Consider the following 14,022-nt stretch of genomic DNA (forward strand, 5'->3'; position numbering starts at 1 on the left):
AGTGCTGGGAATACAGACATGAGCCACCACGCCCAGCCTACTTAGCTTCTGTCCAGGGAAATATTGCTAATCTTTTGTACATCTTCTTACAGTCTGGTATTTTTTGTGTGTAAACGCTTCCCTAAATTCTCCTCCTTCTCCTAGGCAGAGAAGCACTTCATTCTCTTTAGACTCATAAGATCTTTTAGTTCTTATCAAATCGTATGACTGTTCATTAGTTTCGTGTTTGTCTTCTCAATCTGATTGTAAATCTCAAATAACAGAAAACACATTTTGTTCAGATAGGCATTCCACAAATCTTTGTTGAAGGAATAAGAGAATAGGTAAATAAACAAACGCCATCTATTCTTCCTCCCTGTGAGAAGATTAATAGTGAGCAGATGGCTGAGATAGGTCTTTTCCCATGAACTTCCGCAGTTGGAAGAATTAAGATATAAGTGCATGCCTAGTGTAAGCCCAAATGTCTGACAAAAACCTTCCTCCAGGGTTTACGATATCAACTCTATCAAGAGTACCAGCACATCTTCCTTCTTGGGATGCCTGAAAAGGACTTCCGACGTAGGCCATTCCCTTAGTTAATATGATAATGCTGTTTTCATCATTCTGAATAAAAATAATAAAATACAGGTTCAAGTTCACGGTAAAATGTCCAAAGTTAACTAACTCTGTGTGAGTTTTTCTTGTTGTTGTATGTGGCTTCTTTTCCCCTTCTCACACATTTGTGAACCTCCAAAGAATCGTTTCTGGTTGCAAAACTGCAATCGCTTCTCAACCTTTCACACATGCTTTGGGTATTCATTCACTGATCTTGATAATATTGTGTGAAACAACTGTACTAAATTAGACTCAACTCTTCCACAGAACTTCAGCAGGGAATTGTAATGAATCTGCATAATATGATGTTTGGACTGAATTGGGCCATCCTGCGGTACCTTTTTTAAAAAAATCTTAAGCAACAGGAACAAACTGTTAGGGAAATGTCCTCTCAATTCCCTCAACTATGTATTTAGCAGATTTCTACTATCGAGCTTTATGTTCATTAACATTCATACCATTGTCTGTAGCCTCATTTGTTTCGGTGTTTGCTTTGGATTTGCCTTGCTGAAATATTTGCCTTTATTCTTTCTCTTACTGCTTCTTCTGGCGCTTTGACAGTTCTCTTTGGTTTCAGCAGAATCTTCTAGGAAGATAATTACTAGAAACTTATTTATAAACACAATTTATAGATTTTCTTTCTAAAAAGAAATACATATATGAAGTCACTTTATGCTGATAGGAAAAACTTTCTGAAAGATACACCTATTGAATATAGTGCCTCCCCCAACCCAGTCTCCCAGTCTCATTCCAAAACTGGAGAAACAGTTGTCAACACCTGCATTTCCTGTTGTGAATTGTTTCTTTCCTACTGAAAAGTCTTCTCTTTCTGGGTCTAACTATAATCTGAGTGATTAGTCAGGACATCAGCTTTAGGCGTTTTTTTATTTTTCTATTAAAGACGATAGGTTTGCACAGAAATACCCACACTCTTTTATTTGGTTCCCCTTGTGACTAAATTGCACACACTTCTAAAAGCTCATGCATATTGGTTTTGGGAATGCGGAACAAAAGTGTGGCTGTCTTCGCTTGAGCAAATTTGCTCAGACCATATATATATGTATATAAACTATATATATGTATATAATTTATATATCATATATATATCATTTATGCCCTTGGTTTTATTATTGTAATGTTCTAAACAGATGAGTAGATACTATATAATATCAGGACCTTCATTAAAAATAAACATTTTTGTTCCATTTTGATATTTTATTTTGTTCATGTTTGTAGCCATATGACGAAGGAGGTGGGAAGAAAGAACTCAAATAAGGTGAAGAGAGGGAGGAAGGAAGAATCTCTGGCTTTCCTTCCAACTTATTTTCTTACTATTTCTGAAAGTCACCAGAAAATGCCCCACAGATGTTTCTGAATTAATAATTCCCCAGATTTCTCGCTGACTCTCCCATGTAAAGATGGAGATGCATCAGTAAACTTTAGCGTGACCATTGTTGCTAGGACAGTATGGCTCATGGTGCGTCCATTAATAGTGAAGAATTTACACAGTGTCCAACAACACTTGCTGACATCTGCATGATAAAAGGTGGGGCCCTATTCTGCTATATCAAGATTTCTCAACAATGGCACTAATAACATTTGGGCACAGGTAATTTTTTGTTGGAAATGAAGAGGGATGACTGTCCTGTGCCTTTTCAGGTATTTACCAGCATGCCTGGCCTTAACACATTAGATGCTAGAGAACCCCTTCACCCAGTCTTGACAGTCAAAAGTGTTCCCAGATATTGCCAAATGTCATCTGAAGGGTGAGAAAGAATTGCCTCCAGTTGAAAACCACTGCCCTGTATAAACACTTATCTCAGTACAACAGCCATAATACCTCACAGATTTTTTTAGAGCCAGGGAGATCAGTCTAAATTTCTCCCCAAGAGTCAAACACGATCTCTTTGGGCTTGCTGAGGGATCAACCTCAGCACACTCTGCAAAGTAGCCCATTCTAACCCTCTTCACCTCCCCAAATCCTTCGGCCCTAAGTTGCCCTTTCTTCTTCCAGCCATCCGTCTCCCACCCAGTGGCTTCTATCCAACCCATTCACACATAGCTTGAATTTAATTTTGAAAGTATCAATAAACAAGCTAAATACATTAGTCAGATATATATTACTTCTTTGAGAATAGAGTTATAGTCTAGGCCCTGTTGTTGATGATTCTACCTGACTGGGTTCATAGTATGACTGGCTTATAAAGGAGGATAAAATTCTCATGAGGCAGAATAGCACATGTGTTTCACTTAAGAATTTAGGTTCTGAATTTGGACATTCTGGGTTTAAATCCCAGCTCTACAATTTTCGAGATGTCTGTAACTTTGGACAAATGACTGTTCTCTGCCTCAGTTATGATCATCAATAAAATGGGCATAATAGTACTTTTCTCATGAAACAGTTATGAAGTTTAAATAAGAGACTACCTGGGAAACTATGTAGAAGAATGTTTAATAAGTGTTAGCTATTTTTTATATCTAAAGTAATAGCATATCTTACAAGAGTATCCTGCACACTAATACACATACAATACAACATATGCACACAAAACAACCAAAAGCATGTTTTCTTGTTGTCATTAAGTTTGTCATTAAATAGAATGCCATGTTACATATTGCTTGATCTTATCTTACAACACTAGCATTCTTGATTTGCTTTTATTTCCATCTTAACCAGCAGATGATTAAGTGGCATACTGTTCTGGTATTTTCAACGCCTTATAAGGAGAAAATGTTTAGGTATTTTTTGTTACAATTAGCATTAACTGTAGCCTATAGTATCAATGGTTATTTCAGTGGTCTTAGCTCTCCTGCTCTGTAGCATTTCACCCACTGACACATTGTTCTTCATGTTTATTCAGTTTTTCTTTTAAAAAAGTATATATTCAAAAGTGGATATATAAATACCATGAGAGAGAAGATCAATAATTTTTATGAGTTATAGATTATGATGGGGAAAACAGAGGGTGAGAGAATGAGGTAATGGGAAGAATTTTATGATGACTAGGTTTCCATCCTATAGTGTGCATGAAACAGAAAATTCAAAAGAAGAAGCTATTGTTAGAGGAAGGATTATCAAATCCAATTTAAATATGTATAGATGGAAAAGAGAAGTTGAGAAGAAGTCTGGTGCTATCTGGACCTTGGATCACAGTAAAGAATAAGAGCATTCTCTATGTGATGATTGGAGGAGACTTTGAAGAAAGTCTGCAAAGGAATCTCCAACTTAACTAAAATTTTTGGAAGCCCGAGAAAATATATGGTTAGCTCTGTTGTGGTACAAATAAGTTTCCATTAACAGTCTGAATTTCCTACAAGAAGGTACATAGTTTCCTTACTACAACATCATTTAAGTTGAAAGGACTGAAGGCATTATTATTCATGTAAAACAAGAATAGGTTGCCATCACCCTTTTAACTGTTTTCATTTCTAAATATCACTGTCATTTATCTATAAAAATCAATAAGACAAATGGCATTTATAGTCTTCAAAGGCAGAAGAGATATTAGTAGCTTCATTTAGTTGATATGGAAACCAAATCTCAGCTAATTTATATGACGTATCTGAGAACAGCGTCCTATAAGTGGTAAAGGAGGAACTAAACCCCAGGGTTTTAAAATTCATCCATATTATCTCCTATCCATTCATTTTGGGTAGACACTTAATAAATATTTGTGTAAAAAAATGAAGAAATTAACCTCCCTGTCTATTACATGAAAGCAGATACAATCTGAAGGGACAGACTTCTAGTGTCAGAAAAGTATGAAAATACTGCTTTTATCAAAAGCTTTGTAATAGAATGTTTGACAAACTGCACAAGAGGCCCTTGTCCATCAAACTCACAAAATGCCATTTGGGCAAGAACAGTGGATAAAATTACAAGTAGTCTAACATAAGCTTAAAAGAGAAGAAAAGGTAAAGCTTGCAAAGCTGTGTCTCTCATCTTTGTGGGCAGTAACCGGTTTGAGTTTCTATCCCAGACTACTCCTAGGAGATAAGTAGGAAAATAAAAGTGGCATTAGTCTTGTTTTACCAAAACAAAAACAAAAATCAGAAAACAATAGGGGGGAGCCGGGCGCGGTGGCTCAAGCCTGTAATCCCAGCACTTTGGGAGGCCGAGACGGGTGGATCGCGAGGTCAGGAGATCGAGACCATCCTGGCTAACACGGTGAAACCCCGTCTCTACTAAAAAATACAAAAAACTAGCTGGGCGAGGTGGCGGGCGCCTGTAGTCCCAGCTACTCGGGAGGCTGAGGCAGGAGAATGGCGTGAACCCAGGAGGCGGAGCTTGCAGTGAGCTGAGATCCGGCCACTGCACTCCAGCCTGGGCGACAGAGCGAGACTCCGTCTCAAAAAAAAAAAAAAGAAAGAAAGAAAACAATAGGGGATTTGCCTAAAATCACACAGATAGTCCATTAAAGAACAAATAAAATTCAAGTACTTTTGGCTATCCTTTCCAATAGGTTATGCTACCACCTATTACAGACATGTGAACAATTAAATTGGAAAGTGGCTCAAAAGCAAGTGAAATCTCCCTTAATTTGTTAGTCTTTCTATAAAAAAAAGAGCCACTTTGGAGCTTCACTATAATGTGACTCACAGTGGTGCAGAATTTAATATAGTAAATACATCCTTAGAATTAACTTCAGGAACTTATCTACCAAAATTCTTAAAGGATCTGTTCATTATATGAATTTGACTCACCATTGAGATTAAGCCTGGGAAAACTGCCACAGAGAGAAGCAGCAGCTCTTTAAAGAAGCTGACAATTACCATTTTATTTTTTCTGCTCTTTTTCTAAATCTTATAGAGAATATTTTGTCATTGCCCATCTAATGACATTACCTAATCATAGCTGTAAAATGGGATAATAATAGTATTCTACCTCATATGTTTGTTAGGAGGATTAAATGATAAATAAGTTAATATTTTTAAGTATTTAAGATAAAAGTATTTGTAAAAAAGAAAACATATAGTTCATTCTTCCATGTTGGACTGTCAGTGTATCTAACTACAAATTTTTTCAGACTAGAGCTATTGTTTAAAGACAGAAAGGTAAAGGAAAATATTGAAATAGAAAGGTACTGTTTACAAAGGTCACTTAAGGATCTGATCAAAAGAAGTTAAAAAAAAAGTTTTCTTCCTCTGAAAGGATTTTTTTTTTTAACACAAGGGAGAAAGAACCATTTTTTCTTTAAATTTCCAGAAATGCAAAGAGGCATAATGAGTAATTAACTGGAATTCCTAATTAAATACATACAGAGCAGTGGATGTTTCTTGCTTTACTTTATCATCCAGTAACATTTCCATGAAGTGACATCGTCTTACACAAGGATCTAAAATGCAAATTAATTATAATTCTGATGGCCTTGAATTTGAGCAGAAAGTGACACAAAAGTAAGAAGTTTCCTTGAATGTCCCTGAGGGTTTAAAGGTGTAGAAGTATTGAATGTGTATAAATAGTACAAGGAGGTTGATGCATCCTATTTTCCTAAATTAGAAATTGACAGGACAAACCCAAGAAGTAGCCCCTGGCACTAGTTGATATTCTAGGTGTGTGGTGAGCTAAGGAAGCATGACCCAAAGCTAAAAATTTACTAGACCTGTTGAATGCATTCAGATAAAGGAATAAGAGTAAAAAGCTGGTCATTCTACTTGAAAACTTTGAGACCTCAGTCCAAAGTAAATTATTTATTTAAACCATGATACTAAGCTTCATTTGAGTGTCAAATGGCTGAACTACGCTACATAAAGATTGTTCTAAATATGGAGGGCTGTTACCCTCACAATTACACTAATTTGTGAACCGAATAAAGAGTAGTATAAGGAAAGGACCATAACAGCTAAGTCACCCAGACTAAAAAGCACTTAGAATCATTTCCATTTATAGTTTTATTTCATTTCTAACCCACAGTTACATTCATCAAATTAAAGATCTGAAAAAAGCAATTTGAAAGTTACAAATTGAGCAACCTGAACCTTTCCTAAACCAGTTTGCATCAAAGTGATGTTATGACTGTGAACTTCACAGGTTTCGTATTCAGAGGTCCCAATTAATAAGACACCCCTGAAGATGCAGCTGAAACCCATTGCCAATATGGATTTAAGGGACAGTCTAAAATACGATCCCCACAGAATATACTAAAATGTTGGAAAGTCATTAAAATGTTGTGGAAAATACACTGTTTTTGAATTCACACTGATTTGGATTCAAGCACTGACTCTCGTATAATTGCTTACAACTTTGGGAACTTCTTTGAACATATTTGGCCATAGATTCCCCATCTATAAAATGAATATAGTAGCATCAACAACATAACTTACTGGGGAATAAATTAGATAATTTATGTGATGCGTTTATAAGGTAAATATTCAACAAATGGAAGCTATTATTACTGACCCAAAAAGGAGAAAATCCACTTTCCATTAGCCATATTATTCTCTTATCACACTGTGTTTGAAATGATGAAAGCATTTCACAGATTCTGTTGAAATTAAATAAAAGCATTTCTCCTCTTTAATTAAAGGGAGATAATATAAAGATTAGTGACTCCTACCTCCACATATCTGTGCTTAATACTGGTGAATACTTCTGATAGGAATTTTCTCTGTTTTCTACTGAATATGTTATTACACAGCAATGATTTCACTGTAGTTTAAAAGCCCTTTTGAGTTGCTTTTCTCTTATCATTTTTATACAAGATATGTTCCTTCTTATTTGAGGACAGTTAGCTTTAAGTTCAGGAAGCAATGATTTGCCTACATCAGCTGCCTAAAGTCAGGGGATCCAAATCTCTGAAAATATCAGAAAGGTGGGATGGTAGAGATGAATCTGAGTCTTCCCTTTGACTGAAATAATATTCTCAGCTTACATATTGAAAGCGCCCCAAAGGTAGATTAACATATATATCCAATGACATAGTGTCTTAAAGTGCAGTTGGCACGATGAAGCGGCCCTTGTTTTGTTATTTCGCTCTGTTTTTGAGTTGAGTAGCTATACAGTAGACTTTTGTCTTGGAAATTGAATTACAGACCTAATTTGTATGTCTAATATTGGCTTAATCAGAGCACTGTCCATAATGGTCTGGCATATAGCATCCACAGAAATAGCCTCCAAAGCGCAACGACAAGGCAGTTTCTTCAAGGCAAATATGAAAGCTGGAATAAACTTTGAAGTACCCAAAATTAGCAGGAATCATTTGTCTTAATTTATTTCATTCTTATAGTCTAATTCTCCATGAATTCAGCTTACCAAATTTCCACATATGCTATCTTATGTAACGAATGAATAGAAAGCTAAATAAAGATAAGGGGCAATGAATTAAGAGCATTACCTCTGTACCTCTGTATTTCTAATTAAGAAAGATGTTCATTGAAATTATAATGACATAGAACCCTGTGCAGCAATCTCCCTGGCATTGTCATTGGTTTGTGGAGCTGTCATTCACTGGAATGATTCCTGCCTGGACTGGGATTGACTGAAAATCTTCACCTAAAAAGGAAGCTCCAACTATGAAATAGGACTTCCAGTGCATAAGCAAATACACCCATGTCCAAATTAGATTTTCTTTAAACATTCACAGAGAAAGTATTTGAAGTCAGACCTTTTTTCTAATCAGTCTGCCTCAGTGGTTCTTCCCCGTGCTTTTCCCTTTCATCAGCTTTGGTCACATCTAGATCTTTCAATGACTTCACATAGCCTACAGAACAAAGCCGGGTATCTCAGGACTCTTCAACATCTGGTCACAAACTACCTGTCCACTCATTTCTCTTATTCCTCTCCTGCTACCCACTGTACATTCTAATCACAGTTTACTCCCCATACCCACGTGCCCTGGGTTTCCCACCAAATAGGTAATAATATATTCACGTTGTTACACTCACTGGACAACCCTTGTGCATTCTCCTCTTCTCTTGAATAACAGAGACTTAGGAAATCCAACCAAACATATCATGCAATACTCAGCCCAAATACCACCTTTTCCAATACATTTTTAGTTGCTCCTCTTGGCTAAAAATAACATCATCCTGTTTGAACTCCCATACCTGTTTATCTGGATCTCCCACTGAGTTTCTCCCTCTCTACCTAGTAGGTGCTAAACTCCTTAAGATAAAAACCATGTCATGTTAGTCTTTGTAGTCCTGTGTATTAGTTTGTTTTTGCATTGCTATCAAAAAAATACCTGAGACTGGGTACTTTATAAAGAAAAGAGGTTTCATTGGCTCATGGTTTTGCAGGCTGTACAGGAAGAATGAAGGCACGTGTTGGGCTCCTGAGGAGGCCTCTGGAAATTTGTAGTCATGGCAGAAGGTAAATGGGAAGCCAGGCATCTTACCTGGTAGAGCATGAGCAAGAAGGGGAGAGGCACTACACACTTAACCAGATCTCATGAGAACTCACTCACTCATTATCACAAGAACAGCATCAAGGGGATGCTACTAAACCATTCATGAGAACTCTGCCTCCATGATCCAGTCACCTTCCAGCAGGTCCCACCCCACAATACTGGGGATTACAATTCGAATGTGATCTGGTTAGGGACACAAATCCAAACCATATCACCCTACTATATCCCAAATACTTATCCTATGTCTGGCACCTATTAAGTATTCATAAAATAAATTTTGGATTCAAAAATAGATTTAATATTAGCAAGTTCAAATATGTATTAAAAATCTTTATTTGGAATACTTCAAGATGCTGTATAATCCTCCGCATTTATTAAGAAAAAGATTAAATATGGATAATTGAAGAGAAAAAGATTTCAAAATAAGAGTTACTAGAACATTAAAAATTTTTGAGTAGAAAATAAAGACAATTTACATCTTTTTATCTTACACTACAAAGCCCTTAGTATATCTTATAGAAATACATAAGATGTAATATAATAAAACTGAGTATTTCAGATTTAATGTAGATTTGTCTTGATTCAATATTATCAAAATCTCTGATAAAGTAATTGTTGTCTTAAGTCTAATTTAAGGCAGTGAATATTGGTTTACTCCGAGAAAGGCAGAATGTTAGGAATTAAAGTGATAAAAATATGTAATATATCCTTATCCTCAAGGATTCCACAAGCGAGACACAATCAAACTTATGTAGGAAATAGAATATGCACACGCCAAGAGGTTGTACAAACAAAGTTATAAAAATTTAATATTTGGAGGAAAAAAGTACTTTCTTTAAAGAATTTGTGGAATTTAAAATAGACTTTGGGAAAGAGCAGAATGGCTATAGATAGAAAATGGATAAAGAATCTCATGCAGAGAGAAGAGCATGAGCAAAGATACTGAGGCAAGACATTTTTCGGAATTATTCCAGTTTGCCAGAAATACCAACTGCAGGTGGCTAATATTAATTACAGTAACACCTAACATCTTTTAAGTGGTTCCCACATACTGGCATTGTCATAAACACTTTACATGTCTTAAATTCTTCATTTAATTTTTGCAACAGTATGTGACTTGAGAACTATATTTCCATTAAATAGTTGAGGAAAATGAAGCACAGTGGGTGGAAAGAGAATGACAGCTTCGAAGATCAGTTGAAATCATGATGTAAACTAGATGGAGGAGGTAATGGTTTGACCCTTCGTCTTCCTCTAGTGAATGCATTCTGATTTTCTAGAAGATGAAGATGATGGAAAAGAGAGGAGACACCAACTGGAAAAGGCATGGAGGTCAGAAGTAGCACAGCATGTGCGCACATGCTGAGGGCAGGGGCAAGAGAGGACTGTGAGAAGCTGGTTTTTGTTGGAGAGTGCCATATAAATAGGCTGGAGAGTTTGGTAAACCGCATGAAGATCTTGCACCCCACGCTGATCATGCATTTTATATAGGTCACCCTTCCACCTGTGTGGGGAATAAACTTGAAGAGAATTAGTGTCAGCAGGGAGACCAAATAAGAAGCCATTGGCCTTAATATTCCAGCAAAAGGTATGTAGGAAAAGGGATGGAAAATGTGGCACATTATATTATCCAAAAGTGGGTGCCTGAATTTCCATCCCACAATTCCAATTCCCAATGTAACTTGGAGACTTCTCTGATCAAGAGGCAGGGTCAAAGTTTCCTCCCCTATAATTAAAGGAGAAGTAACACTATCTGACTTATATTTCTATTATGTTTGGGGATTTGATGGGAAGGGATTGTTGGGGGTTGTTTTGAAACAGGCTGTCTCTCTATCACCCAGGCTGGGGTGCAGTGGCATGATCACACCTCACTGCAGCCTCAACCTCCTGGGCTCAAGTGATCCTCCCATCTTAGCCTCCTAAATAGCTGGGACTACAGGTGTACACCACCATCTCCAGCTAAATTTTTATTTTTTTGTAGATATGAGGGTCTCACTATATTGCCCAGGCTGGCCTCAAATGCCTGGTCTCAATGATTCTCCCACCTTGTCCTCTCATAGTGCTAGGATTATAGGCATGAACCACAACACCCAGCCACCTGGCTGGATACTAGTTCTTGGAGCCCAGCTGCCATATTACAAGGAGGCCCAAACTATCTTCACGTGGAGAATCGCATGGAAAGACCACATGTAAATGTCAGCCAACAGTCCAGCTGCGATCCCAGGCAGTACACACCATTAACTGCCAGACATGTGAGTCAAGGTGCCTTCTGATGATTCCAGCCCGTAGCCTTAAGTCTTCCCAGCTTAGACCAGGACACCATGAAGGAGAGATTAGCTATCTCTGCTGTTGTTGCTTTAAGTCACTGAGTTTTGAGATAGTTTGTTACTGGAACAGGAGGGAATTGATAAATTTCAGGAGAATCAAAAGGATTTGATGGTTTCTAAGAACTATAGCTCCACTGACTTAGGGCTCTGTTGGTTGGTAGAAGACTCTCAAACAAATTCTTAACATAATGGCCTGAAGGAAAACTCGAGTAACTTGATATCCCTTTAAAATACAAAAAAAAAAAAAAAAAAAAAACATAGTCAAAAATATTCATGTATTTACTAATAAATTACATTCTACTGTAAGCAAGTACCTTGCATGTTCAAAAGCAATATTCTGGAAATTATCATTTCAAGCAGTTAATACAATTTTGTCCCTAGAAAACTACAAATACTTGAAAATACTTGGAATTTAATGTGGGGTCGTTAAGGAAGATTATCTCTTGCTTTATTTTCTTCATTTTTCATGACTCCTATTTGTTATGTAGAAATATGTCATGTTTCCAAATAATCTGCCCAAGATTACCGTAGCCAGACTTTTATGATATATGACTCAGTAGCAATATGGTGGATACCTGGTAGCTTTAAAAAACGTATTCCTTAGGATGGAAAGCTTAAACAAATGAACCAAGCAGAGATAAAACTACTATAGAAAGAAACACTTTTTTTTTAAGAAGTGATTTTATAAATATTGATTTACTCTTAATATGTTTGTGGTTTTGGGGAGTGACGGTCAGATAGTGGTTCCATTCTACTAGATGACTTCTCTTCTCACATCAAAAAGTAACATCTAATTGTTTTTCCTCAGGAATCCCAGCACTTTGAGAGCCCGAGGTGGGCGGATCACAAGGTCAGAAGTTCAAGACCAACGTGGCCAACATAGTGAACTCCCATCTCTACTAAAAATAAAAAAAAAAAAAATTAGCCAAGCATGGTGGTGGGCACCTGTAGTCCCAGCTACTTGGGAGGCTGAGGCAAGGAGAATTGCTTGAACCCGGGAGGCAGAGGTTGCAGTGAGCTGAGATTGCGCCACTGCACTCCAGCCAGGGCGATAATGCGAGACTCCATTTCAAAAAAAAAGAAAAGAAAAGAAGCAAATTGAAGAAATATTTTCTCCTTAGTACCAAACTACCTCCATATGCTAGAGAACACAGGACAAGCATCTTACTGAGCAAGCACTCAGAATTTTCCAGGTACAACTAAACTAATTGACGTCAAACAGAAGAAGAAACATGGAGGACAGTTTATTCTACATCTCCATGCTGCATCGTTTGCATTAGACTCTGTTTGATTCTTACAAGTCTTCTCCTCTGACTCCTTTTAGTCCCCAAGTATGGCCAACGTAGTTGATCATCAAAGTTGTACTTAGTAATCAGTTCTTGCCAGTAATTATTGCATAACAAAATGGACACATACGTATATAGGGGAGGAATTTTTTTTTTCTCACCCATCACCAGGTTCAGGCTAAGGCACCTCCAATAAAAGACAGATCAAAAAGAGAACAGCATACAAATTTATTTAATAAATTTTACGTGACATGGGAGATTTCAGAAATAAAGACCCAAAGAAAAAGGAAAACCTGTGTATTTGTATGCTTAGTTTGATGAAGAGTGGACAGTTATGCAGAATATGATTGGATGAAGGGGGTGTAATCTAATGGTAATCAATTGGAGGGAGCTTAGCAAGGTCTGTTTGTTCTCATTTTTCTCTATGTCCCTGTATTTTCAGAGATAAGGATGTTCCTCTCCTCTGGTTGTAAGGAGAATACCTCTTAAGTCAGAGGCTTATGACCTGCTTCAGAGGAGTAGGGTGGGAAAAGGTCAGAGAGTCACCTTCCTATATCTACTATTTTCTCACATGGCAAGGGGCCATATTTTACATAGTGTATCCTGAATCCCATCTCTTAGCAAACACAGAGAATACGACACTTGCTCGCTTTAGTAAATCTCCTGAGAATGTAATACTGAGCAATAAGATTTACAGAAAACAAAATTTCTCTTTCTCTGTCTTAGAGCATCATCATCATAGTCTCTCTGTCTCACTATCCCAGACTTCCCTTTTCTCTAAAACTGTCTCCAAATAATTCACTAATGTGATTTTGGAATTAAGTTGATGAGTCATGGTCAAAGAGATGTACTCATGAAAATATTAAATTTGTAGACCCATGTAAGGTCATGGAACACCATGTATAAAATAAAAACTGTTTTAATCACACACATTTTTATGTCAGAAGCTCAATATAGACATACTCTGAGTGTCTGTGTATATCTCTGGTGTTTCAGAAGCTAATATTTTTAATATAAGATAAAAGTGTGGGATTTTAGTTTCTATTTGCATGCTTATGCAAAATCTTCAGCGGCATACTTTTTTAAAGTAATTGATGGCCAACATTGTATAATGTAACAGGAAACACTTGTTTGTTGCTAAGCTAAATGGACAATTGAGGTTATACATATTCATAAGGCTTTGGAACTATTCCAATAAATGCTGCAACATGTAAAAAGAAGAATGGGCTTGCATTAAACATATTTTGGTAATTGGCCATGCAAACCCCCAACTCCCCTGGGTATGCAACTCTTAAGGAATCATCTTCTAAACCATGATGATTACACAAACTCTAATGCACTGATTTTACATAATTAGATTTTAAAGTAAATTTAATGAAATGCTCAAGAATTTTAGAAAATAGGTATTATTACTGCAAACAGGGTAGCAAAACAAGAATGCTCACATATTTCTTCTTTTTCTTATAG

This window comes from Trachypithecus francoisi, unplaced genomic scaffold (assembly GCF_009764315.1).
Source record: "Trachypithecus francoisi isolate TF-2019V2 unplaced genomic scaffold, Tfra_2.0 Lachesis_group2, whole genome shotgun sequence".
Taxonomy (NCBI): Eukaryota; Metazoa; Chordata; class Mammalia; order Primates; family Cercopithecidae; genus Trachypithecus; species Trachypithecus francoisi.